Genomic DNA, 27782 nt, shown 5'->3' on the forward strand with positions numbered 1-27782 from the left:
GGATAGCGTCGCGAAATGACCCAGGAAAAGCGTGAAGACCTTCGTTATTGAGAGCATCAGGGCCTTACTTAGGACCAGCGTCAGGGCCTAAATCAGGACCACTGCCAGGGCTTCCTATACAGACAGCGTCAGAGCATAAGGAAGGTACAGCCAAAGGGCCTAAGTGAGGCTTATGTTTAAGGCCTGAGTTCGGGACACTGTCAGGGCATGACATAGGAGCAGCAGAAGGGCCTCTGTGGGATCAGTGTCAGGTTCTTCATTAAAGACATTATCAGGGTCTCTGTTAGGGAGAGCCTCAGGGCCTCATTTATGGACAGCATCAAGGCTTACTTTTAGTCAGTTTCAGGACCTTGGTAAGACCTGGGTCAGGATATTAACTCAGGATAATTTCAGGATTTTAGATATTGGCGGCAGCTGGGCTTTAGTTAGAAACAGTGTCAGGGCCTGAGTTAGGACTAGCATTATAGCCTTTGTTAGGTATAGTCAGGGCCTTTTCTAGGGACAATGTCAGGTTCCGGGCCTTAGTGAGAAGTCGTGTCAAGGCCTTCGGCAGGATTATTCAGGGCCCTAGTTACGGAGAGTGTTAGGGTTTCATTTAGGATAAGATGCAGGACATGAGCTTGGGACAGAGTCAGGTTCCGGGCCAGGGATAGTGTCAGGAAACGAGCAAGAGAAAGCGTTAAAACCTTAGTTATTGAGAGCATCGGGGCCTGACTTAGGACCAGAGTCAGGCCCTAAATCACGACCACTGCCCTGGCTTCATATAAGGACAGCATCAGAGCCTAAGTAAGGTACAGCCCAAGTGCCTAAGTGAGGCCTATCTTTAGGATCTGAGTTAGGGAAAGTGTCAGGGCATGACTTAGGAGCAGCAGAAGGGCCTCTGTGGGATCAGCCTGAGGGTCTTCATTAAAGACATTATCAGGGCCTCTGTTAGGGAGAGCCTCAGGACCTCATTTTCGGACAGCATCAAGGCTTACTTTGGGTCAGTTTCAGGACCTTGGTAAGACCTGGGTCAGGATATTAACTCAGGATAGTATCAGGACTTTAGATATTGGCGGCAGTAGGGCCTTAGTTAGAGTCAGTGTCAGGGTCTGAGTTAGGAATATCATTATGGCCTTTGTTAGGTATAGTGTCAGGGAGTGAGCGAGGAGTAGTGTCAGGGTCCGAGTTACGTGTAATGTCAGGGTCTTGGTTAGGGACAGTGTCAGCGCCTGGGTTAGCACGAGTCTCCAGGCCGTAGTTAGGGAGCGGTTCACAGCATCGGGAGTAATTTCAGCGCCTTATTTATGTTCAGCATCAGGGATGATTTAGTTAGCATAAGAGGAGCCATTCCTGCAAGAACCCTGAAGGCCAACACACAAGAATGTAAAAGTGAACCATGCACGCTGCTATGAAGGAATATTCCACAGCAGTTGAGTACACTTTGTTTAAGGTTAACAAGAGTTTAAAAATTATTGTTTTAAGAAACCAATATTCATATGATGAAAGAATTTCATCGTAAAGAATCTCTTTCCCTAAACTTGACATTAGCTAAAGTCAAGATTAGATTAAGGTCTAGGGGTAGTGTCAGTTAATGACCTAGATTTGGTGTCAAGACCTTAGTTACTTAGAGAATCAAGGCCTAAAATTTAGGACCTGCGTCAAGATTTTCGGTAGGGACAGATTCAGACCTGACTTATGGAGAACGTCAAGGCCTGAGTGAGGCCTAGCGTCAGCCCCCTAGCTGCAGACACAGTCAGGGTACGACTTAGGAGCAGCATAAACACCTTGGTTGGGTCAGCGAAAGGTCATAGTGAAAGACATGAGCAGGTCTTGAGTGAGTCACAGAATCAAGGCCTCACTTAGGGAAAGCTTCAGGGCCTGAGTTAGGCACAGTGTCAGGTCTTCACTTAAAGACACCGACAGGTTTGGGACAGTGTCAGGATCGTGCAAAGAAATGTGTCAGGAAATTATCTCAGGACAGTGTCCGGATTTTAGTTATTGATTGCAACAGGTGCCATGTTAGGGACAGATTCCGGGCTTTAGTGAGAGATAGTGTCAAGGCCTTTGTTCGGATTGGTCAGGGCTTAGTTAGGGATACTATTAGGGTTTCATTTAGGATAAGATGCAGGACATGAGCTTGGGACAGAGTCAGGTTCCGGGCCAGGGATAGCGTCACGAAATGACCCAGGAAAAGCGTGAAGACCTTCGTTATTGAGAGCCTCAGGGCCTTACTTAGGACCAGCGTGAGGGCCTAAATCAGGACCACTGCCAGGGCTTCCTATACAGACAGCGTCAGAGCATAAGGAAGGTACAGCCAAAGGGCCTAAGTGAGGCTTATCTTTAGGGCCTGAGTTCGGGACACTGTCAGGGCATGACTTAGGAGCAGCAGAAGGGCCTCTGTGGGATCAGCGTCAGGTTCTTCATTAAAGACATTATCAGGGCCTCTGTTAGGGAGAGCCTCAGGGCCTCATTTATGGACAGCATCAAGGCTTACTTTGGGTCAGTTTCAGGACCTTGGTAAGACCTGGGTCAGGATATTAACTCAGGATAGTATCAGGATTTTAGATATTGGCGGCAGCTGGGCTGTAGTTAGAAACAGTGTCAGGGCCTGAGTTAGGACTAGCATTATAGCCTTTGTTAGGTATAGTGTCAGGGACTGAGCTAGGAGTTTTGTCAGGGCCTGAGCTAGGATGAGCCTCCAGGCCTCAGTTTGGGAGGGGTTCACAGCCTTGGGAGGAGTTTCCTGAATTTAACTAGGGAAAACATCAGGGATTTAGCATAATAAGAGTTAGTTCGTTAGCATAAGAGGAGGTATTCCTACAAGCACCCTGAAAGCCAACACAGGCAAATGCAGAAGTAAACCAGGCAGGCTGGTATAAAGGAATATTCCACAGAAGTTGAGTACATTTTGTTTAAGTTCAGTAAGAGTTTAAACATTATTTTTTTCAGAAAACTCTATTCAGAAGATGAAAGAATTTCATCCTAAAGAATCTCTTTAGCTAAATTTAACATTAGCAAAAGAGAAGTTTACGTTCAGGTCTAGGGCTAGTGTCAGGTAATGACCTAGGTTTGGAATCAAGCCCTTAGTTACTTATAGAATCAGGGCCTAATTTAGGATCTGTGCCAGGGCTTCGGGTAGGGACAGTGTCAGAGCCTGGTATAGGGAGAAAGTGAGGGCCTGAGTGAGGCCTAGCATCAGGCCCCTAGATGCAGACACTGTCAGGGCATGACTTAGGAGCAGCATCAGGGCGTTTGTGGAGTCAGCATTCGGGTCATAGTGAAAGACATGAGCAGGGCTTGAGTGAGTCACAGAATCAAGGCCTGGGTTAAGGAAAGCTTCAGGGCCTGAGTTAGGCACAGCCTCACGTCTTCAGTTAAGGAGAGCGACAGGGCTCTCTTTGGGACAGTGTCAGAACCTTGGATAGAAATGTGTCAGCATATTAGCTCAGGATAGTGTCCGGATTTTAGTTATTGATTGCAGCAGGACCCATGTTAGGGACAGATTCCAGGCCTTAGTGAGAGATAGTGTCAAGACCTTAGTTACTGAGAGCATCAGGGCCTTCTTTAGAAGCAATGTGAGGGCTTCATGTAAAAATCGCATCCCGGACTGGCTTGGGGTGAGCGACAGGGCCTGAGTGAGGCCTAGCGTCATTCCTGTAGGTGGGGACACTGTCAGGGCGTGACACAGGAGCAGCCTCAGTGCCGTTGTTGGATCAGCATTATGGTCTTCGTTAAAGACATGAGCAGGCCTTCTGTTAGGGACAGCGTCACGGCTTACTTAGCGATATTTTCAGGACCTTAGTAAGAGATGGGATAGTAAATTAGCTGAGGATAGTGTGAGGACTTTAGATATTGATGGCATCAGGGCCTTAGTTAGGGACAGTGTCAGGCCTTGACTTAGACCTAACATCCAGGCCTTAGTTAGGGACAGTGTCACGGCATGGGGACTCAATTCAGGTCCTGACATGGGCACAGCATAAGGGCTTCAGTTAGCATAAGAGGCAGGACATTAGCTAGGGACAGGGTTAGGGTAAAGTCTAGGGATTGTGTCAGCAAATGACCTCGGGATAGTGTCAAGATCTTAGTTACTGAGAACCTGAGGGCCTTATTTAGGACCAGCATCAAGGCCGGAATTGGGCAAGAAACAGGGCCTGAGTGAGGCCCAGCTTCAGGCCCCTAGCTGGAGACAGTGTCAGGGCATGACGTCGAAGCAGCATCCGGGCCTCTGTTGGGTCAGCATTCGGGTCATAGTTAAGGACATGAGCAGGGCCTGAGTGAGTCAGAGAATCGAGGCCTCCGTTAGGGAAAGCTTCAGGGCCTGAGTTAGGCACAGCCTCAGGTCTTCATTTAAGGACAGCGACAGGCCTTTCTTTGGGACTGTGTCAGGTCCGTGGATAGAAATGTGTCAGCATATTAGCTCAGGATAGTGTCCGGATTTTCATTATTGATTGCAGCAGGGCCCATGTTAGGGATAGATTCTGGGCCTTAGTGAGAGATAGGGTCAATGCCTTAATTAGGATTAGTCCGGGCCTTAGTTAGGGAGAGTATTAGGGTTTCAATTAGGATAAGATGCAGGACATTACCTTGGGACAGAGTCATGATCCGAGCCAGGGATAGTGTCAGAAAATGACCTGGGTTGGTGTCAAGACCTTAGTTATTTAGAGAATCAGGGCCTAATTTAGGACCTGTGTCAGGGCTTCGGGTAGGGACATCGTCAGAGCCTGACTTAGGGAGAACATCTAGGCCTGAGTGAGGCCTAGTGCCAGCCCACCTGCTGGAGACACAGTCAGGGCATGACGTAGGAACAGCATCAGGGCCTTTGTGTGGTCAGCATGCAGGTCATAGTGAAAGACATGAACAGGGCCTGTGTTAGTCACAGAATCAAGGCCTCAGTTAGGGAAAGTTTCAGGGCCTGAGTTAGGCACAGCCTCAGGTCTTCACCTAAAGACGGCAACAGGCTTTCTTTTGGAAAGTATCAGGACAGTGGATAGAAAGGAGTCAGGGTAATAGCTCAGGACAGTGTCCGGATTTTAGTTATTGATTGCAGCAGGGACCATTAGGGATATATTCTGGGTGTTGGTGAGAGATAGTGTGAAGGCCTTTGTTAGGTTTAATCAGGGCTTAGTTAGGGATACTATTAGGGTTTCATTTAGGATAAGATGCAGGACATGAGCTTGGGACAGAGTCAGGTTCCGGGCCAGGGATAGCGTCGCGAAATGACCCAGGAAAAGCGTGAAGACCTTCGTTATTGAGAGCATCAGGGCCTTACTTAGGACCAGCGTCAGGGCCTAAATCAGGACCACTGCCAGGGCTTCCTATACAGACAGCGTCAGAGCATAAGGAAGGTACAGCCAAAGGGCCTAAGTGAGGCTTATGTTTAAGGCCTGAGTTCGGGACACTGTCAGGGCATGACATAGGAGCAGCAGAAGGGCCTCTGTGGGATCAGTGTCAGGTTCTTCATTAAAGACATTATCAGGGTCTCTGTTAGGGAGAGCCTCAGGGCCTCATTTATGGACAGCATCAAGGCTTACTTTTAGTCAGTTTCAGGACCTTGGTAAGACCTGGGTCAGGATATTAACTCAGGATAATTTCAGGATTTTAGATATTGGCGGCAGCTGGGCTTTAGTTAGAAACAGTGTCAGGGCCTGAGTTAGGACTAGCATTATAGCCTTTGTTAGGTATAGTGTCAGGGACTGAACTAGGAGTTGTGTGAGGGCCTTTGCTAGGGACAGTGTCAGGGCCTGAGCTAGGATGAGCCTCCAGGCCTCAGTTTGGGACAGGTTCACAGCCTTGAGACTAATTTCAGGACGTTATTTAGGGACAGCATCAGGGATTTAGTTAGCATAACAGTAGGCATTCCTACAAGCACCCTTTAAGCCAACACACGCAGATGCAGAAGGAAACCATACACGCTGGTATAAAGGAATATTCCGCAGAAGTTGAGTACATTTTGTTTAAGGTCAGTAAGAGTTTAAACATTATTTTTTTCAGAAAACTCTATTCAGAAGATGAAAGAATTTCATCCTAAAGAATCTCTTTAGATAAATTTGACATTAGCAACGGACAAGGTTACATTCAGGTCTAGGGCTAGTGTCAGGTAATGACCTAGGTTTGGAATCAAGCCCTTAGGTACTTAGAGAATCAGGGCCTAATTGAAGACCTGTGCCAGGGCTTCGGGTAGGGACAGCGTCAGAGCCTGATATAGGGAGAAGGTGAGGGCCTGAGTGAGGCCCCTAGATGCAGACACTGTCAGGGCATGACTTAGGAGCAGCATTCAGGGCGTTTGTGGAGTCAGCATTCGGGTCATAGTGAAAGACATGAGCAGGGCCTGAGTGAGTCAGAGAATCGAGGCCTCAGTTAGGGAAATCTTGAGGTCCTGAGTTAGGCACAGCCTCTCGTCTTCAGTTAAGGACAGCGACAGGCCTTTCTTTGGGACTGTGTCTGGTGGGTGGATAGAAATGTGTCAGGATATTAGCTCAGGATAGTGTCCGGATTTTCATTATTGACTGCAGAAGGTCCCATGTTAGGGACAGATTCTGGGCCTTAGTGAGAGATAGGGTGAAAGTCTTAGTTAGGATCAGTGAGCGACTTAGTTAGGGAGAGTATTAGGGTTTCAATTAGGATAAGATGCAGGACATTAGCTTGGGACAGAGTCACGATCCGAGCCAGGGATAGTGTCAGCCAATGACCTGGGTTGGTGTCAAGACCTTAGTTACTTAGAGAATCAGGGCCTAATTTAGGACCTGTGTCAGGGTTTCGGGTAGGGACAGCGTCAGAGCCTGACTTAGGGAGAACATCTAGGCCTCTGTGCGGCCTAGTGTCAGCCCACTAGCTGGAGACACAGGGCATGACGTAGGAACAGCATAAGGGCCTTTGTTGGGTCAGCATTCGGGTCATAGTGAAAGAAATGAGCAGGGCCTGTGTTAGTCACAGAATCAAGGCCTCAGTTAGGGAAAGTTTCAGGGCCTGAGTTAGGCACAGCCTCAGGTCTTCACCTAAAGACGGCAACAGGCTTTCTTTTGGAAAGTATCAGGACAGTGGATAGAAAGGAGTCAGGGTAATAGCTCAGGACAGTGTCCGGATTTTAGTTATTGATTGCAGCAGGGACCATTAGGGATATATTCTGGGTGTTGGTGAGAGATAGTGTGAAGGCCTTTGTTAGGTTTAATCAGGGCTTAGTTAGGGATACTATTAGGGTTTCATTTAGGATAAGATGCAGGACATGAGCTTGGGACAGAGTCAGGTTCCGGGCCAGGGATAGCGTCGCGAAATGACCCAGGAAAAGCGTGAAGACCTTCGTTATTGAGAGCATCAGGGCCTTACTTAGGACCAGCGTCAGGGCCTAAATCAGGACCACTGCCAGGGCTTCCTATACAGACAGCGTCAGAGCATAAGGAAGGTACAGCCAAAGGGCCTAAGTGAGGCTTATGTTTAAGGCCTGAGTTCGGGACACTGTCAGGGCATGACATAGGAGCAGCAGAAGGGCCTCTGTGGGATCAGTGTCAGGTTCTTCATTAAAGACATTATCAGGGTCTCTGTTAGGGAGAGCCTCAGGGCCTCATTTATGGACAGCATCAAGGCTTACTTTTAGTCAGTTTCAGGACCTTGGTAAGACCTGGGTCAGGATATTAACTCAGGATAATTTCAGGATTTTAGATATTGGCGGCAGCTGGGCTTTAGTTAGAAACAGTGTCAGGGCCTGAGTTAGGACTAGCATTATAGCCTTTGTTAGGTATAGTCAGGGCCTTTTCTAGGGACAATGTCAGGTTCCGGGCCTTAGTGAGAAGTCGTGTCAAGGCCTTCGGCAGGATTATTCAGGGCCCTAGTTACGGAGAGTGTTAGGGTTTCATTTAGGATAAGATGCAGGACATGAGCTTGGGACAGAGTCAGGTTCCGGGCCAGGGATAGTGTCAGGAAACGACCAAGAGAAAGCGTTAAAACCTTAGTTATTGAGAGCATCGGGGCCTGACTTAGGACCAGAGTCAGGCCCTAAATCACGACCACTGCCCTGGCTTCATATAAGGACAGCATCAGAGCCTAAGTAAGGTACAGCCCAAGTGCCTAAGTGAGGCCTATCTTTAGGATCTGAGTTAGGGAAAGTGTCAGGGCATGACTTAGGAGCAGCAGAAGGGCCTCTGTGGGATCAGCCTGAGGGTCTTCATTAAAGACATTATCAGGGCCTCTGTTAGGGAGAGCCTCAGGACCTCATTTTCGGACAGCATCAAGGCTTACTTTGGGTCAGTTTCAGGACCTTGGTAAGACCTGGGTCAGGATATTAACTCAGGATAGTATCAGGACTTTAGATATTGGCGGCAGTAGGGCCTTAGTTAGAGTCAGTGTCAGGGTCTGAGTTAGGAATATCATTATGGCCTTTGTTAGGTATAGTGTCAGGGAGTGAGCGAGGAGTAGTGTCAGGGTCCGAGTTACGTGTAATGTCAGGGTCTTGGTTAGGGACAGTGTCAGCGCCTGGGTTAGCACGAGTCTCCAGGCCGTAGTTAGGGAGCGGTTCACAGCATCGGGAGTAATTTCAGCGCCTTATTTATGTTCAGCATCAGGGATGATTTAGTTAGCATAAGAGGAGCCATTCCTGCAAGAACCCTGAAGGCCAACACACAAGAATGTAAAAGTGAACCATGCACGCTGCTATGAAGGAATATTCCACAGCAGTTGAGTACACTTTGTTTAAGGTTAACAAGAGTTTAAAAATTATTGTTTTAAGAAACCAATATTCATATGATGAAAGAATTTCATCGTAAAGAATCTCTTTCCCTAAACTTGACATTAGCTAAAGTCAAGATTAGATTAAGGTCTAGGGGTAGTGTCAGTTAATGACCTAGATTTGGTGTCAAGACCTTAGTTACTTAGAGAATCAAGGCCTAAAATTTAGGACCTGCGTCAAGATTTTCGGTAGGGACAGATTCAGACCTGACTTATGGAGAACGTCAAGGCCTGAGTGAGGCCTAGCGTCAGCCCCCTAGCTGCAGACACAGTCAGGGTACGACTTAGGAGCAGCATAAACACCTTGGTTGGGTCAGCGAAAGGTCATAGTGAAAGACATGAGCAGGTCTTGAGTGAGTCACAGAATCAAGGCCTCACTTAGGGAAAGCTTCAGGGCCTGAGTTAGGCACAGTGTCAGGTCTTCACTTAAAGACACCGACCGGTTTGGGACAGTGTCAGGATCGTGCAAAGAAATGTGTCAGGAAATTATCTCAGGACAGTGTCCGGATTTTAGTTATTGATTGCAACAGGTGCCATGTTAGGGACAGATTCCGGGCTTTAGTGAGAGATAGTGTCAAGGCCTTTGTTCGGATTGGTCAGGGCTTAGTTAGGGATACTATTAGGGTTTCATTTAGGATAAGATGCAGGACATGAGCTTGGGACAGAGTCAGGTTCCGGGCCAGGGATAGCGTCACGAAATGACCCAGGAAAAGCGTGAAGACCTTCGTTATTGAGAGCCTCAGGGCCTTACTTAGGACCAGCGTGAGGGCCTAAATCAGGACCACTGCCAGGGCTTCCTATACAGACAGCGTCAGAGCATAAGGAAGGTACAGCCAAAGGGCCTAAGTGAGGCTTATCTTTAGGGCCTGAGTTCGGGACACTGTCAGGGCATGACTTAGGAGCAGCAGAAGGGCCTCTGTGGGATCAGCGTCAGGTTCTTCATTAAAGACATTATCAGGGCCTCTGTTAGGGAGAGCCTCAGGGCCTCATTTATGGACAGCATCAAGGCTTACTTTGGGTCAGTTTCAGGACCTTGGTAAGACCTGGGTCAGGATATTAACTCAGGATAGTATCAGGATTTTAGATATTGGCGGCAGCTGGGCTGTAGTTAGAAACAGTGTCAGGGCCTGAGTTAGGACTAGCATTATAGCCTTTGTTAGGTATAGTGTCAGGGACTGAGCTAGGAGTTTTGTCAGGGCCTGAGCTAGGATGAGCCTCCAGGCCTCAGTTTGGGAGGGGTTCACAGCCTTGGGAGGAGTTTCCTGAATTTAACTAGGGAAAACATCAGGGATTTAGCATAATAAGAGTTAGTTCGTTAGCATAAGAGGAGGTATTCCTACAAGCACCCTGAAAGCCAACACAGGCAAATGCAGAAGTAAACCAGGCAGGCTGGTATAAAGGAATATTCCACAGAAGTTGAGTACATTTTGTTTAAGTTCAGTAAGAGTTTAAACATTATTTTTTTCAGAAAACTCTATTCAGAAGATGAAAGAATTTCATCCTAAAGAATCTCTTTAGCTAAATTTAACATTAGCAAAAGAGAAGTTTACGTTCAGGTCTAGGGCTAGTGTCAGGTAATGACCTAGGTTTGGAATCAAGCCCTTAGTTACTTATAGAATCAGGGCCTAATTTAGGATCTGTGCCAGGGCTTCGGGTAGGGACAGTGTCAGAGCCTGGTATAGGGAGAAAGTGAGGGCCTGAGTGAGGCCTAGCATCAGGCCCCTAGATGCAGACACTGTCAGGGCATGACTTAGGAGCAGCATCAGGGCGTTTGTGGAGTCAGCATTCGGGTCATAGTGAAAGACATGAGCAGGGCTTGAGTGAGTCACAGAATCAAGGCCTGGGTTAAGGAAAGCTTCAGGGCCTGAGTTAGGCACAGCCTCACGTCTTCAGTTAAGGAGAGCGACAGGGCTCTCTTTGGGACAGTGTCAGAACCTTGGATAGAAATGTGTCAGCATATTAGCTCAGGATAGTGTCCGGATTTTAGTTATTGATTGCAGCAGGACCCATGTTAGGGACAGATTCCAGGCCTTAGTGAGAGATAGTGTCAAGACCTTAGTTACTGAGAGCATCAGGGCCTTCTTTAGAAGCAATGTGAGGGCTTCATGTAAAAATCGCATCCCGGACTGGCTTGGGGTGAGCGACAGGGCCTGAGTGAGGCCTAGCGTCATTCCTGTAGGTGGGGACACTGTCAGGGCGTGACACAGGAGCAGCCTCAGTGCCGTTGTTGGATCAGCATTATGGTCTTCGTTAAAGACATGAGCAGGCCTTCTGTTAGGGACAGCGTCACGGCTTACTTAGCGATATTTTCAGGACCTTAGTAAGAGATGGGATAGTAAATTAGCTGAGGATAGTGTGAGGACTTTAGATATTGATGGCATCAGGGCCTTAGTTAGGGACAGTGTCAGGCCTTGACTTAGACCTAACATCCAGGCCTTAGTTAGGGACAGTGTCACGGCATGGGGACTCAATTCAGGTCCTGACATGGGCACAGCATAAGGGCTTCAGTTAGCATAAGAGGCAGGACATTAGCTAGGGACAGGGTTAGGGTAAAGTCTAGGGATTGTGTCAGCAAATGACCTCGGGATAGTGTCAAGATCTTAGTTACTGAGAACCTGAGGGCCTTATTTAGGACCAGCATCAAGGCCGGAATTGGGCAAGAAACAGGGCCTGAGTGAGGCCCAGCTTCAGGCCCCTAGCTGGAGACAGTGTCAGGGCATGACGTCGAAGCAGCATCCGGGCCTCTGTTGGGTCAGCATTCGGGTCATAGTTAAGGACATGAGCAGGGCCTGAGTGAGTCAGAGAATCGAGGCCTCCGTTAGGGAAAGCTTCAGGGCCTGAGTTAGGCACAGCCTCAGGTCTTCATTTAAGGACAGCGACAGGCCTTTCTTTGGGACTGTGTCAGGTCCGTGGATAGAAATGTGTCAGCATATTAGCTCAGGATAGTGTCCGGATTTTCATTATTGATTGCAGCAGGGCCCATGTTAGGGATAGATTCTGGGCCTTAGTGAGAGATAGGGTCAATGCCTTAATTAGGATTAGTCCGGGCCTTAGTTAGGGAGAGTATTAGGGTTTCAATTAGGATAAGATGCAGGACATTACCTTGGGACAGAGTCATGATCCGAGCCAGGGATAGTGTCAGAAAATGACCTGGGTTGGTGTCAAGACCTTAGTTATTTAGAGAATCAGGGCCTAATTTAGGACCTGTGTCAGGGCTTCGGGTAGGGACATCGTCAGAGCCTGACTTAGGGAGAACATCTAGGCCTGAGTGAGGCCTAGTGCCAGCCCACCTGCTGGAGACACAGTCAGGGCATGACGTAGGAACAGCATCAGGGCCTTTGTGTGGTCAGCATGCAGGTCATAGTGAAAGACATGAACAGGGCCTGTGTTAGTCACAGAATCAAGGCCTCAGTTAGGGAAAGCTTCAGGGCCTGAGTTAGGAACAGCCTCAGGTCTTCACTTAAGGACGGCAACAGGCTTTCTTTTGGAAAGTATCAGGACAGTGGCTAGAAATGTGTCAGGATATTAGCTCAGGACAGTGTCCTTTTTTTAGTTATTAATTGCAGAAGGGACCATTAGGGACAGATTCCGGGCGCTCGTGAGAGATAGTGTGAAGGCCTTTGTTAGGTTTCGTCAGGGCTTAGTTAGGGAGAGTATTAGGGTTTCATTTAGGATAAGATGCAGGACATGAGCTTGGGACAGAGTCAGGTTCCGGGCCAGGGATAGCGTCACGAAATGACCCAGGAAAAGCGTGAAGACCTTCGTTATTGAGAGCCTCAGGGCCTTACTTAGGACCAGCGTGAGGGCCTAAATCAGGACCACTGCCAGGGCTTCCTATACAGACAGCGTCAGAGCATAAGGAAGGTACAGCCAAAGGGCCTAAGTGAGGCTTATGTTTAGGGCCTGAGTTCGGGACACTGTCAGGGCATGACATAGGAGCAGCAGAAGGGCCTCTGTGGCATCAGCGTGAGGGTCTTCACTAAAGACATTATCAGGGCCTCTGTTAGGGAGAGCCTCAGGGCCTCATTTTCAGACAGCATCAAGGCTTACTTTGGGTCAGTTTCAGGACCTTGGTAAGACCTGGGTCAGGATATTAACTCAGGATAGCATGAGGACTTTAGATATTGGCGGCAGTAGGGCCTTAGTTAGAGTCAGTGTCAGGGTCTGAGTTAGGAATATCATTATGGGCTTTGTTAGGTAATAGTGTCAGGGACTGAGCTAGGAGTAGTGTCAGGGTCCGAGTTACGTGTAATGTCAGGGTCTTGGTTTGGGACAGTGTCAGGGCCTGGTTTAGCACGAGTCTCCAGGCTGTAGTTAGGGAGCGGTTCACAGCATCGGGAGTAATTTCAGCGCCTTATTTATGTTCAGCATCAGGGATGATTTAGTTAGCATAAGAGGAGCCATTCCTGCAAGAACCTTGAAGGCCAACACACAAGAATGTAAAAGTGAACCATGCACGCTGCTATGAAGGAATATTCCACAGCAGTTGAGTACACTTTGTTTAAGGTTAACAAGAGTTTAAAAATTATTGTTTTAAGAAACCAATATTCATATGATGAAAGAATTTCATCGTAAAGAATCTCTTTCCCTAAACTTGACATTAGCTAAAGTCAAGATTAGATTAAGGTCTAGGGGTAGTGTCAGTTAATGACCTAGTTTTAATGTCAAGACCTTACTTAGAGAATCAAGGCCTAAAATTTAGGACCTGCGTCAAGATTTTCGGTAGGGACAGCGTCAGACCTGACTTATGGAGAACGTCAGGGCCTGAGTGAGGCCTATCGTCAGCCCCGTAGCTGTAGACACAGTCAGGGCATGACTTAGGAGCAGCATAAACACCTTGGTTGGGTCAGCGAAAGGTCATAGTGAAAGACATGAGCAGGCCTTGAGTGAGTCACAGAATCAAGGCCTCACTTAGGGAAAGCTTCAGGGCCTGAGTTAGGCACAGCGTCAGGTCTTCACTTAAAGACACCGACAGGTTTGGGACAGTGTCAGGATCGTGCAAAGAAATGTGTCAGGAAATTATCTCAGGACAGTGTCCGGATTTTACTTATTGATTGCAACAGGTGCCATGTTAGGGACAGATTCCGGGCTTTAGTGAGAGATAGTGTCAAGGCCTTTGTTCGGATTGGTCAGGGCTTAGTTAGGGATACTATTAGGGTTTCATTTAGGATAAGATGCAGGACATGAGCTTGGGACAGAGTCAGGTTCCGGGCCAGGGATAGCGTCACGAAATGACCCAGGAAAAGCGTGAAGACCTTCGTTATTGAGAGCCTCAGGGCCTTACTTAGGACCAGCGTGAGGGCCTAAATCAGGACCACTGCCAGGGCTTCCTATACAGACAGCGTCAGAGCATAAGGAAGGTACAGCCAAAGGGCCTAAGTGAGGCTTATCTTTAGGGCCTGAGTTCGGGACACTGTCAGGGCATGACTTAGGAGCAGCAGAAGGGCCTCTGTGGGATCAGCGTGAGGGTCTTCACTAAAGACATTATCAGGGCCTCTGTTAGGGAGAGCCTCAGGGCCTCATTTTCAGACAGCATCAAGGCTTACTTTGGGTCAGTTTCAGGACCTTAGTAAGACCTGGGTCAGGATATTAACTCAGGATAGCATCAGGACTTTAGATATTGGCGGCAGTAGGGCCTTAGTTAGAGTCAGTGTCAGGGTCTGAGTTAGGAATATCATTATGGGCTTTGTTAGGTATAGTGTCAGGGACTGAGCTAGGAGTAGTGTCAGGGTCCGAGTTACGTGTAATGTCAGGGTCTTGGTTTGGGACAGTGTCAGGGCCTGGTTTAGCACGAGTCTCCAGGCCGTAGTTAGGGAGCGGTTCACAGCATCGGGAGTAATTTCAGCGCCTTATTTATGTTCAGCATCAGGGATGATTTAGTTAGCATAAGAGGAGCCATTCCTGCAAGAACCTTGAAGGCCAACACACAAGAATGTAAAAGTGAACCATGCACGCTGCTATGAAGGAATATTCCACAGCAGTTGAGTACACTTTGTTTAAGGTTAACAAGAGTTTAAAAATTATTGTTTTAAGAAAGCAATATTCATATGATGAAAGAATTTCATCGTAAAGAATCTCTTTCCCTAAACTTGACATTAGCTAAAGTCAAGATTAGATTAAGGTCTAGGGGTAGTGTCAGTTAATGACCTAGTTTTAATGTCAAGACCTTACTTACTTAGAGAATCAAGGCCTAAAATTTAGGACCTGCGTCAAGATTTTCGGTAGGGACAGCGTCAGACCTGACTTATGGAGAACGTCAGGGCCTGAGTGAGGCCTATTGTCAGCCCCGTAGCTGTAGACACAGTCAGGGCATGACTTAGGAGCAGCATAAACACCTTGGTTGGGTCAGCGAAAGGTCATAGTGAAAGACATGAGCAGGCCTTGAGTGAGTCACAGAATCAAGGCCTCACTTAGGGAAAGCTTCAGGGCCTGAGTTAGGCACAGCGTCAGGTCTTCACTTAAAGACACCGACAGGTTTGGGACAGTGTCAGGATCGTGCAAAGAAATGTGTCAGGAAATTATCTCAGGACAGTGTCCGGATTTTACTTATTGATTGCAACAGGTGCCATGTTAGGGACAGATTCCGGGCTTTAGTGAGAGATAGTGTCAAGGCCTTTGTTCGGATTGGTCAGGGCTTAGTTAGGGATACTATTAGGGTTTCATTTAGGATAAGATGCAGGACATGAGCTTGGGACAGAGTCAGGTTCCCGGCCAGGGATAGCGTCACGAAATGACCCAGGAAAAGCGTGAAGACCTTCGTTATTGAGAGCCTCAGGGCCTTACTTAGGACCAGCGTGAGGGCCTAAATCAGGACCACTGCCAGGGCTTCCTATACAGACAGCGTCAGAGCATAAGGAAGGTACAGCCAAAGGGCCTAAGTGAGGCTTATGTTTAGGGCCTGAGTTCGGGACACTGTCAGGGCATGACATAGGAGCAGCAGAAGGGCCTCTGTGGCATCAGCGTGAGGGTCTTCACTAAAGACATTATCAGGGCCTCTGTTAGGGAGAGCCTCAGGGCCTCATTTTCAGACAGCATCAAGGCTTACTTTGGGTCAGTTTCAGGACCTTGGTAAGACCTGGGTCAGGATATTAACTCAGGATAGCATGAGGACTTTAGATATTGGCGGCAGTAGGGCCTTAGTTAGAGTCAGTGTCAGGGTCTGAGTTAGGAATATCATTATGGGCTTTGTTAGGTAATAGTGTCAGGGACTGAGCTAGGAGTAGTGTCAGGGTCCGAGTTACGTGTAATGTCAGGGTCTTGGTTTGGGACAGTGTCAGGGCCTGGTTTAGCACGAGTCTCCAGGCCGTAGTTAGGGAGCGGTTCACAGCATCGGGAGTAATTTCAGCGCCTTATTTATGTTCAGCATCAGGGATGATTTAGTTAGCATAAGAGGAGCCATTCCTGCAAGAACCTTGAAGGCCAACACACAAGAATGTAAAAGTGAACCATGCACGCTGCTATGAAGGAATATTCCACAGCAGTTGAGTACACTTTGTTTAAGGTTAACAAGAGTTTAAAAATTATTGTTTTAAGAAACCAATATTCATATGATGAAAGAATTTCATCGTAAAGAATCTCTTTCCCTAAACTTGACATTAGCTAAAGTCAAGATTAGATTAAGGTCTAGGGGTAGTGTCAGTTAATGACCTAGTTTTAATGTCAAGACCTTACTTAGAGAATCAAGGCCTAAAATTTAGGACCTGCGTCAAGATTTTCGGTAGGGACAGCGTCAGACCTGACTTATGGAGAACGTCAGGGCCTGAGTGAGGCCTATCGTCAGCCCCGTAGCTGTAGACACAGTCAGGGCATGACTTAGGAGCAGCATAAACACCTTGGTTGGGTCAGCGAAAGGTCATAGTGAAAGACATGAGCAGGCCTTGAGTGAGTCACAGAATCAAGGCCTCACTTAGGGAAAGCTTCAGGGCCTGAGTTAGGCACAGCGTCAGGTCTTCACTTAAAGACACCGACAGGTTTGGGACAGTGTCAGGATCGTGCAAAGAAATGTGTCAGGAAATTATCTCAGGACAGTGTCCGGATTTTACTTATTGATTGCAACAGGTGCCATGTTAGGGACAGATTCCGGGCTTTAGTGAGAGATAGTGTCAAGGCCTTTGTTCGGATTGGTCAGGGCTTAGTTAGGGATACTATTAGGGTTTCATTTAGGATAAGATGCAGGACATGAGCTTGGGACAGAGTCAGGTTCCGGGCCAGGGATAGCGTCACGAAATGACCCAGGAAAAGCGTGAAGACCTTCGTTATTGAGAGCCTCAGGGCCTTACTTAGGACCAGCGTGAGGGCCTAAATCAGGACCACTGCCAGGGCTTCCTATACAGACAGCGTCAGAGCATAAGGAAGGTACAGCCAAAGGGCCTAAGTGAGGCTTATCTTTAGGGCCTGAGTTCGGGACACTGTCAGGGCATGACTTAGGAGCAGCAGAAGGGCCTCTGTGGGATCAGCGTGAGGGTCTTCACTAAAGACATTATCAGGGCCTCTGTTAGGGAGAGCCTCAGGGCCTCATTTTCAGACAGCATCAAGGCTTACTTTGGGTCAGTTTCAGGACCTTAGTAAGACCTGGGTCAGGATATTAACTCAGGATAGCATCAGGACTTTAGATATTGGCGGCAGTAGGGCCTTAGTTAGAGTCAGTGTCAGGGTCTGAGTTAGGAATATCATTATGGGCTTTGTTAGGTATAGTGTCAGGGACTGAGCTAGGAGTAGTGTCAGGGTCCGAGTTACGTGTAATGTCAGGGTCTTGGTTTGGGACAGTGTCAGGGCCTGGTTTAGCACGAGTCTCCAGGCCGTAGTTAGGGAGCGGTTCACAGCATCGGGAGTAATTTCAGCGCCTTATTTATGTTCAGCATCAGGGATGATTTAGTTAGCATAAGAGGAGCCATTCCTGCAAGAACCTTGAAGGCCAACACACAAGAATGTAAAAGTGAACCATGCACGCTGCTATGAAGGAATATTCCACAGCAGTTGAGTACACTTTGTTTAAGGTTAACAAGAGTTTAAAAATTATTGTTTTAAGAAAGCAATATTCATATGATGAAAGAATTTCATCGTAAAGAATCTCTTTCCCTAAACTTGACATTAGCTAAAGTCAAGATTAGATTAAGGTCTAGGGGTAGTGTCAGTTAATGACCTAGTTTTAATGTCAAGACCTTACTTACTTAGAGAATCAAGGCCTAAAATTTAGGACCTGCGTCAAGATTTTCGGTAGGGACAGCGTCAGACCTGACTTATGGAGAACGTCAGGGCCTGAGTGAGGCCTATTGTCAGCCCCGTAGCTGTAGACACAGTCAGGGCATGACTTAGGAGCAGCATAAACACCTTGGTTGGGTCAGCGAAAGGTCATAGTGAAAGACATGAGCAGGCCTTGAGTGAGTCACAGAATCAAGGCCTCACTTAGGGAAAGCTTCAGGGCCTGAGTTAGGCACAGCGTCAGGTCTTCACTTAAAGACACCGACAGGTTTGGGACAGTGTCAGGATCGTGCAAAGAAATGTGTCAGGAAATTATCTCAGGACAGTGTCCGGATTTTACTTATTGATTGCAACAGGTGCCATGTTAGGGACAGATTCCGGGCTTTAGTGAGAGATAGTGTCAAGGCCTTTGTTCGGATTGGTCAGGGCTTAGTTAGGGATACTATTAGGGTTTCATTTAGGATAAGATGCAGGACATGAGCTTGGGACAGAGTCAGGTTCCGGGCCAGGGATAGCGTCACGAAATGACCCAGGAAAAGCGTGAAGACCTTCGTTATTGAGAGCCTCAGGGCCTTACTTAGGACCAGCGTGAGGGCCTAAATCAGGACCACTGCCAGGGCTTCCTATACAGACAGCGTCAGAGCATAAGGAAGGTACAGCCAAAGGGCCTAAGTGAGGCTTATCTTTAGGGCCTGAGTTCGGGACACTGTCAGGGCATGACATAGGAGCAGCAGAAGGGCCTCTGTGGGATCAGCGTCAGGTTCTTCATTAAAGACATTATCAGGGCCTCTGTTAGGGAGAGCCTCAGGGCCTTATTTATGGACAGCATCAAGGCTTAGTTTTAGTCAGTTTCAGGACCTTGGTAAGACCTGGGTCAGGATATTAACTCAGGATAGTATCAGGATTTTAGATATTGGCGGCAGCTGGGCTTTAGTTAGAAACAGTGTCAGGGCCTGAGTTAGGACTAGCATTATAGCCTTTGTTAGGTATAGTGTCAGGGACTGAACTAGGAGTTGTGTGAGGGCCTTTGCTAGGGACAGTGTCAGGGCCTGAGCTAGGATGAGCCTCCAGGCCTCAGTTTGGGACAGGTTCACAGCCTTGAGACTAATTTCAGGACGTTATTTAGGGACAGCATCAGGGATTTAGTTAGCATAACAGTAGGCATTCCTACAAGCACCCTTTAAGCCAACACACGCAGATGCAGAAGGAAACCATACACGCTGGTATAAAGGAATATTCCGCAGAAGTTGAGTACATTTTGTTTAAGGTCAGTAAGAGTTTAAACATTATTTTTTTCAGAAAACTCTATTCAGAAGATGAAAGAATTTCATCCTAAAGAATCTCTTTAGATAAATTTGACATTAGCAACGGACAAGGTTACATTCAGGTCTAGGGCTAGTGTCAGGTAATGACCTAGGTTTGGAATCAAGCCCTTAGGTACTTAGAGAATCAGGGCCTAATTGAAGACCTGTGCCAGGGCTTCGGGTAGGGACAGCGTCAGAGCCTGATATAGGGAGAAGGTGAGGGCCTGAGTGAGGCCCCTAGATGCAGACACTGTCAGGGCATGACTTAGGAGCAGCATTCAGGGCGTTTGTGGAGTCAGCATTCGGGTCATAGTGAAAGACATGAGCAGGGCCTGAGTGAGTCAGAGAATCGAGGCCTCAGTTAGGGAAATCTTGAGGTCCTGAGTTAGGCACAGCCTCTCGTCTTCAGTTAAGGACAGCGACAGGCCTTTCTTTGGGACTGTGTCTGGTGGGTGGATAGAAATGTGTCAGGATATTAGCTCAGGATAGTGTCCGGATTTTCATTATTGACTGCAGAAGGTCCCATGTTAGGGACAGATTCTGGGCCTTAGTGAGAGATAGGGTGAAAGTCTTAGTTAGGATCAGTGAGCGACTTAGTTAGGGAGAGTATTAGGGTTTCAATTAGGATAAGATGCAGGACATTAGCTTGGGACAGAGTCACGATCCGAGCCAGGGATAGTGTCAGCCAATGACCTGGGTTGGTGTCAAGACCTTAGTTACTTAGAGAATCAGGGCCTAATTTAGGACCTGTGTCAGGGTTTCGGGTAGGGACAGCGTCAGAGCCTGACTTAGGGAGAACATCTAGGCCTCTGTGCGGCCTAGTGTCAGCCCACTAGCTGGAGACACAGGGCATGACGTAGGAACAGCATAAGGGCCTTTGTTGGGTCAGCATTCGGGTCATAGTGAAAGAAATGAGCAGGGCCTGTGTTAGTCACAGAATCAAGGCCTCAGTTAGGGAAAGTTTCAGGGCCTGAGTTAGGCACAGCCTCAGGTCTTCACCTAAAGACGGCAACAGGCTTTCTTTTGGAAAGTATCAGGACAGTGGATAGAAAGGAGTCAGGGTAATAGCTCAGGACAGTGTCCGGATTTTAGTTATTGATTGCAGCAGGGACCATTAGGGATATATTCTGGGTGTTGGTGAGAGATAGTGTGAAGGCCTTTGTTAGGTTTAATCAGGGCTTAGTTAGGGATACTATTAGGGTTTCATTTAGGATAAGATGCAGGACATGAGCTTGGGACAGAGTCAGGTTCCGGGCCAGGGATAGCGTCGCGAAATGACCCAGGAAAAGCGTGAAGACCTTCGTTATTGAGAGCATCAGGGCCTTACTTAGGACCAGCGTCAGGGCCTAAATCAGGACCACTGCCAGGGCTTCCTATACAGACAGCGTCAGAGCATAAGGAAGGTACAGCCAAAGGGCCTAAGTGAGGCTTATGTTTAAGGCCTGAGTTCGGGACACTGTCAGGGCATGACATAGGAGCAGCAGAAGGGCCTCTGTGGGATCAGTGTCAGGTTCTTCATTAAAGACATTATCAGGGTCTCTGTTAGGGAGAGCCTCAGGGCCTCATTTATGGACAGCATCAAGGCTTACTTTTAGTCAGTTTCAGGACCTTGGTAAGACCTGGGTCAGGATATTAACTCAGGATAATTTCAGGATTTTAGATATTGGCGGCAGCTGGGCTTTAGTTAGAAACAGTGTCAGGGCCTGAGTTAGGACTAGCATTATAGCCTTTGTTAGGTATAGTCAGGGCCTTTTCTAGGGACAATGTCAGGTTCCGGGCCTTAGTGAGAAGTCGTGTCAAGGCCTTCGGCAGGATTATTCAGGGCCCTAGTTACGGAGAGTGTTAGGGTTTCATTTAGGATAAGATGCAGGACATGAGCTTGGGACAGAGTCAGGTTCCGGGCCAGGGATAGTGTCAGGAAACGAGCAAGAGAAAGCGTTAAAACCTTAGTTATTGAGAGCATCGGGGCCTGACTTAGGACCAGAGTCAGGCCCTAAATCACGACCACTGCCCTGGCTTCATATAAGGACAGCATCAGAGCCTAAGTAAGGTACAGCCCAAGTGCCTAAGTGAGGCCTATCTTTAGGATCTGAGTTAGGGAAAGTGTCAGGGCATGACTTAGGAGCAGCAGAAGGGCCTCTGTGGGATCAGCCTGAGGGTCTTCATTAAAGACATTATCAGGGCCTCTGTTAGGGAGAGCCTCAGGACCTCATTTTCGGACAGCATCAAGGCTTACTTTGGGTCAGTTTCAGGACCTTGGTAAGACCTGGGTCAGGATATTAACTCAGGATAGTATCAGGACTTTAGATATTGGCGGCAGTAGGGCCTTAGTTAGAGTCAGTGTCAGGGTCTGAGTTAGGAATATCATTATGGCCTTTGTTAGGTATAGTGTCAGGGAGTGAGCGAGGAGTAGTGTCAGGGTCCGAGTTACGTGTAATGTCAGGGTCTTGGTTAGGGACAGTGTCAGCGCCTGGGTTAGCACGAGTCTCCAGGCCGTAGTTAGGGAGCGGTTCACAGCATCGGGAGTAATTTCAGCGCCTTATTTATGTTCAGCATCAGGGATGATTTAGTTAGCATAAGAGGAGCCATTCCTGCAAGAACCCTGAAGGCCAACACACAAGAATGTAAAAGTGAACCATGCACGCTGCTATGAAGGAATATTCCACAGCAGTTGAGTACACTTTGTTTAAGGTTAACAAGAGTTTAAAAATTATTGTTTTAAGAAACCAATATTCATATGATGAAAGAATTTCATCGTAAAGAATCTCTTTCCCTAAACTTGACATTAGCTAAAGTCAAGATTAGATTAAGGTCTAGGGGTAGTGTCAGTTAATGACCTAGATTTGGTGTCAAGACCTTAGTTACTTAGAGAATCAAGGCCTAAAATTTAGGACCTGCGTCAAGATTTTCGGTAGGGACAGATTCAGACCTGACTTATGGAGAACGTCAAGGCCTGAGTGAGGCCTAGCGTCAGCCCCCTAGCTGCAGACACAGTCAGGGTACGACTTAGGAGCAGCATAAACACCTTGGTTGGGTCAGCGAAAGGTCATAGTGAAAGACATGAGCAGGTCTTGAGTGAGTCACAGAATCAAGGCCTCACTTAGGGAAAGCTTCAGGGCCTGAGTTAGGCACAGTGTCAGGTCTTCACTTAAAGACACCGACCGGTTTGGGACAGTGTCAGGATCGTGCAAAGAAATGTGTCAGGAAATTATCTCAGGACAGTGTCCGGATTTTAGTTATTGATTGCAACAGGTGCCATGTTAGGGACAGATTCCGGGCTTTAGTGAGAGATAGTGTCAAGGCCTTTGTTCGGATTGGTCAGGGCTTAGTTAGGGATACTATTAGGGTTTCATTTAGGATAAGATGCAGGACATGAGCTTGGGACAGAGTCAGGTTCCGGGCCAGGGATAGCGTCACGAAATGACCCAGGAAAAGCGTGAAGACCTTCGTTATTGAGAGCCTCAGGGCCTTACTTAGGACCAGCGTGAGGGCCTAAATCAGGACCACTGCCAGGGCTTCCTATACAGACAGCGTCAGAGCATAAGGAAGGTACAGCCAAAGGGCCTAAGTGAGGCTTATCTTTAGGGCCTGAGTTCGGGACACTGTCAGGGCATGACTTAGGAGCAGCAGAAGGGCCTCTGTGGGATCAGCGTCAGGTTCTTCATTAAAGACATTATCAGGGCCTCTGTTAGGGAGAGCCTCAGGGCCTCATTTATGGACAGCATCAAGGCTTACTTTGGGTCAGTTTCAGGACCTTGGTAAGACCTGGGTCAGGATATTAACTCAGGATAGTATCAGGATTTTAGATATTGGCGGCAGCTGGGCTGTAGTTAGAAACAGTGTCAGGGCCTGAGTTAGGACTAGCATTATAGCCTTTGTTAGGTATAGTGTCAGGGACTGAGCTAGGAGTTTTGTCAGGGCCTGAGCTAGGATGAGCCTCCAGGCCTCAGTTTGGGAGGGGTTCACAGCCTTGGGAGGAGTTTCCTGAATTTAACTAGGGAAAACATCAGGGATTTAGCATAATAAGAGTTAGTTCGTTAGCATAAGAGGAGGTATTCCTACAAGCACCCTGAAAGCCAACACAGGCAAATGCAGAAGTAAACCAGGCAGGCTGGTATAAAGGAATATTCCACAGAAGTTGAGTACATTTTGTTTAAGTTCAGTAAGAGTTTAAACATTATTTTTTTCAGAAAACTCTATTCAGAAGATGAAAGAATTTCATCCTAAAGAATCTCTTTAGCTAAATTTAACATTAGCAAAAGAGAAGTTTACGTTCAGGTCTAGGGCTAGTGTCAGGTAATGACCTAGGTTTGGAATCAAGCCCTTAGTTACTTATAGAATCAGGGCCTAATTTAGGATCTGTGCCAGGGCTTCGGGTAGGGACAGTGTCAGAGCCTGGTATAGGGAGAAAGTGAGGGCCTGAGTGAGGCCTAGCATCAGGCCCCTAGATGCAGACACTGTCAGGGCATGACTTAGGAGCAGCATCAGGGCGTTTGTGGAGTCAGCATTCGGGTCATAGTGAAAGACATGAGCAGGGCTTGAGTGAGTCACAGAATCAAGGCCTGGGTTAAGGAAAGCTTCAGGGCCTGAGTTAGGCACAGCCTCACGTCTTCAGTTAAGGAGAGCGACAGGGCTCTCTTTGGGACAGTGTCAGAACCTTGGATAGAAATGTGTCAGCATATTAGCTCAGGATAGTGTCCGGATTTTAGTTATTGATTGCAGCAGGACCCATGTTAGGGACAGATTCCAGGCCTTAGTGAGAGATAGTGTCAAGACCTTAGTTACTGAGAGCATCAGGGCCTTCTTTAGAAGCAATGTGAGGGCTTCATGTAAAAATCGCATCCCGGACTGGCTTGGGGTGAGCGACAGGGCCTGAGTGAGGCCTAGCGTCATTCCTGTAGGTGGGGACACTGTCAGGGCGTGACACAGGAGCAGCCTCAGTGCCGTTGTTGGATCAGCATTATGGTCTTCGTTAAAGACATGAGCAGGCCTTCTGTTAGGGACAGCGTCACGGCTTACTTAGCGATATTTTCAGGACCTTAGTAAGAGATGGGATAGTAAATTAGCTGAGGATAGTGTGAGGACTTTAGATATTGATGGCATCAGGGCCTTAGTTAGGGACAGTGTCAGGCCTTGACTTAGACCTAACATCCAGGCCTTAGTTAGGGACAGTGTCACGGCATGGGGACTCAATTCAGGTCCTGACATGGGCACAGCATAAGGGCTTCAGTTAGCATAAGAGGCAGGACATTAGCTAGGGACAGGGTTAGGGTAAAGTCTAGGGATTGTGTCAGCAAATGACCTCGGGATAGTGTCAAGATCTTAGTTACTGAGAACCTGAGGGCCTTATTTAGGACCAGCATCAAGGCCGGAATTGGGCAAGAAACAGGGCCTGAGTGAGGCCCAGCTTCAGGCCCCTAGCTGGAGACAGTGTCAGGGCATGACGTCGAAGCAGCATCCGGGCCTCTGTTGGGTCAGCATTCGGGTCATAGTTAAGGACATGAGCAGGGCCTGAGTGAGTCAGAGAATCGAGGCCTCCGTTAGGGAAAGCTTCAGGGCCTGAGTTAGGCACAGCCTCAGGTCTTCATTTAAGGACAGCGACAGGCCTTTCTTTGGGACTGTGTCAGGTCCGTGGATAGAAATGTGTCAGCATATTAGCTCAGGATAGTGTCCGGATTTTCATTATTGATTGCAGCAGGGCCCATGTTAGGGATAGATTCTGGGCCTTAGTGAGAGATAGGGTCAATGCCTTAATTAGGATTAGTCCGGGCCTTAGTTAGGGAGAGTATTAGGGTTTCAATTAGGATAAGATGCAGGACATTACCTTGGGACAGAGTCATGATCCGAGCCAGGGATAGTGTCAGAAAATGACCTGGGTTGGTGTCAAGACCTTAGTTATTTAGAGAATCAGGGCCTAATTTAGGACCTGTGTCAGGGCTTCGGGTAGGGACATCGTCAGAGCCTGACTTAGGGAGAACATCTAGGCCTGAGTGAGGCCTAGTGCCAGCCCACCTGCTGGAGACACAGTCAGGGCATGACGTAGGAACAGCATCAGGGCCTTTGTGTGGTCAGCATGCAGGTCATAGTGAAAGACATGAACAGGGCCTGTGTTAGTCACAGAATCAAGGCCTCAGTTAGGGAAAGCTTCAGGGCCTGAGTTAGGAACAGCCTCAGGTCTTCACTTAAGGACGGCAACAGGCTTTCTTTTGGAAAGTATCAGGACAGTGGCTAGAAATGTGTCAGGATATTAGCTCAGGACAGTGTCCTTTTTTTAGTTATTAATTGCAGAAGGGACCATTAGGGACAGATTCCGGGCGCTCGTGAGAGATAGTGTGAAGGCCTTTGTTAGGTTTCGTCAGGGCTTAGTTAGGGAGAGTATTAGGGTTTCATTTAGGATAAGATGCAGGACATGAGCTTGGGACAGAGTCAGGTTCCGGGCCAGGGATAGCGTCACGAAATGACCCAGGAAAAGCGTGAAGACCTTCGTTATTGAGAGCCTCAGGGCCTTACTTAGGACCAGCGTGAGGGCCTAAATCAGGACCACTGCCAGGGCTTCCTATACAGACAGCGTCAGAGCATAAGGAAGGTACAGCCAAAGGGCCTAAGTGAGGCTTATGTTTAGGGCCTGAGTTCGGGACACTGTCAGGGCATGACATAGGAGCAGCAGAAGGGCCTCTGTGGCATCAGCGTGAGGGTCTTCACTAAAGACATTATCAGGGCCTCTGTTAGGGAGAGCCTCAGGGCCTCATTTTCAGACAGCATCAAGGCTTACTTTGGGTCAGTTTCAGGACCTTGGTAAGACCTGGGTCAGGATATTAACTCAGGATAGCATGAGGACTTTAGATATTGGCGGCAGTAGGGCCTTAGTTAGAGTCAGTGTCAGGGTCTGAGTTAGGAATATCATTATGGGCTTTGTTAGGTAATAGTGTCAGGGACTGAGCTAGGAGTAGTGTCAGGGTCCGAGTTACGTGTAATGTCAGGGTCTTGGTTTGGGACAGTGTCAGGGCCTGGTTTAGCACGAGTCTCCAGGCCGTAGTTAGGGAGCGGTTCACAGCATCGGGAGTAATTTCAGCGCCTTATTTATGTTCAGCATCAGGGATGATTTAGTTAGCATAAGAGGAGCCATTCCTGCAAGAACCTTGAAGGCCAACACACAAGAATGTAAAAGTGAACCATGCACGCTGCTATGAAGGAATATTCCACAGCAGTTGAGTACACTTTGTTTAAGGTTAACAAGAGTTTAAAAATTATTGTTTTAAGAAACCAATATTCATATGATGAAAGAATTTCATCGTAAAGAATCTCTTTCCCTAAACTTGACATTAGCTAAAGTCAAGATTAGATTAAGGTCTAGGGGTAGTGTCAGTTAATGACCTAGTTTTAATGTCAAGACCTTACTTAGAGAATCAAGGCCTAAAATTTAGGACCTGCGTCAAGATTTTCGGTAGGGACAGCGTCAGACCTGACTTATGGAGAACGTCAGGGCCTGAGTGAGGCCTATCGTCAGCCCCGTAGCTGTAGACACAGTCAGGGCATGACTTAGGAGCAGCATAAACACCTTGGTTGGGTCAGCGAAAGGTCATAGTGAAAGACATGAGCAGGCCTTGAGTGAGTCACAGAATCAAGGCCTCACTTAGGGAAAGCTTCAGGGCCTGAGTTAGGCAAAGCGTCAGGTCTTCACTTAAAGACACCGACAGGTTTGGGACAGTGTCAGGATCGTGCAAAGAAATGTGTCAGGAAATTATCTCAGGACAGTGTCCGGATTTTACTTATTGATTGCAACAGGTGCCATGTTAGGGACAGATTCCGGGCTTTAGTGAGAGATAGTGTCAAGGCCTTTGTTCGGATTGGTCAGGGCTTAGTTAGGGAGAGTATTAGGGTTTCATTTAGGATAAGATGCAGGACATGAGCTTGGGACAGAGTCAGGTTCCGGGCCAGGGATAGCGTCACGAAATGACCCAGGAAAAGCGTGAAGACCTTCGTTATTGAGAGCCTCAGGGCCTTACTTAGGACCAGCGTGAGGGCCTAAATCAGGACCACTGCCAGGGCTTCCTATACAGACAGCGTCAGAGCATAAGGAAGGTACAGCCAAAGGGCCTAAGTGAGGCTTATCTTTAGGGCCTGAGTTCGGGACACTGTCAGGGCATGACTTAGGAGCAGCAGAAGGGCCTCTGTGGGATCAGCGTGAGGGTCTTCACTAAAGACATTATCAGGGCCTCTGTTAGGGAGAGCCTCAGGGCCTCATTTTCAGACAGCATCAAGGCTTACTTTGGGTCAGTTTCAGGACCTTAGTAAGACCTGGGTCAGGATATTAACTCAGGATAGCATCAGGACTTTAGATATTGGCGGCAGTAGGGCCTTAGTTAGAGTCAGTGTCAGGGTCTGAGTTAGGAATATCATTATGGGCTTTGTTAGGTATAGTGTCAGGGACTGAGCTAGGAGTAGTGTCAGGGTCCGAGTTACGTGTAATGTCAGGGTCTTGGTTTGGGACAGTGTCAGGGCCTGGTTTAGCACGAGTCTCCAGGCCGTAGTTAGGGAGCGGTTCACAGCATCGGGAGTAATTTCAGCGCCTTATTT

The sequence above is a fragment of the Kogia breviceps genome, chromosome 9 (assembly GCF_026419965.1).
Source record: "Kogia breviceps isolate mKogBre1 chromosome 9, mKogBre1 haplotype 1, whole genome shotgun sequence".
NCBI lineage: Eukaryota > Metazoa > Chordata > Mammalia > Artiodactyla > Physeteridae > Kogia > Kogia breviceps.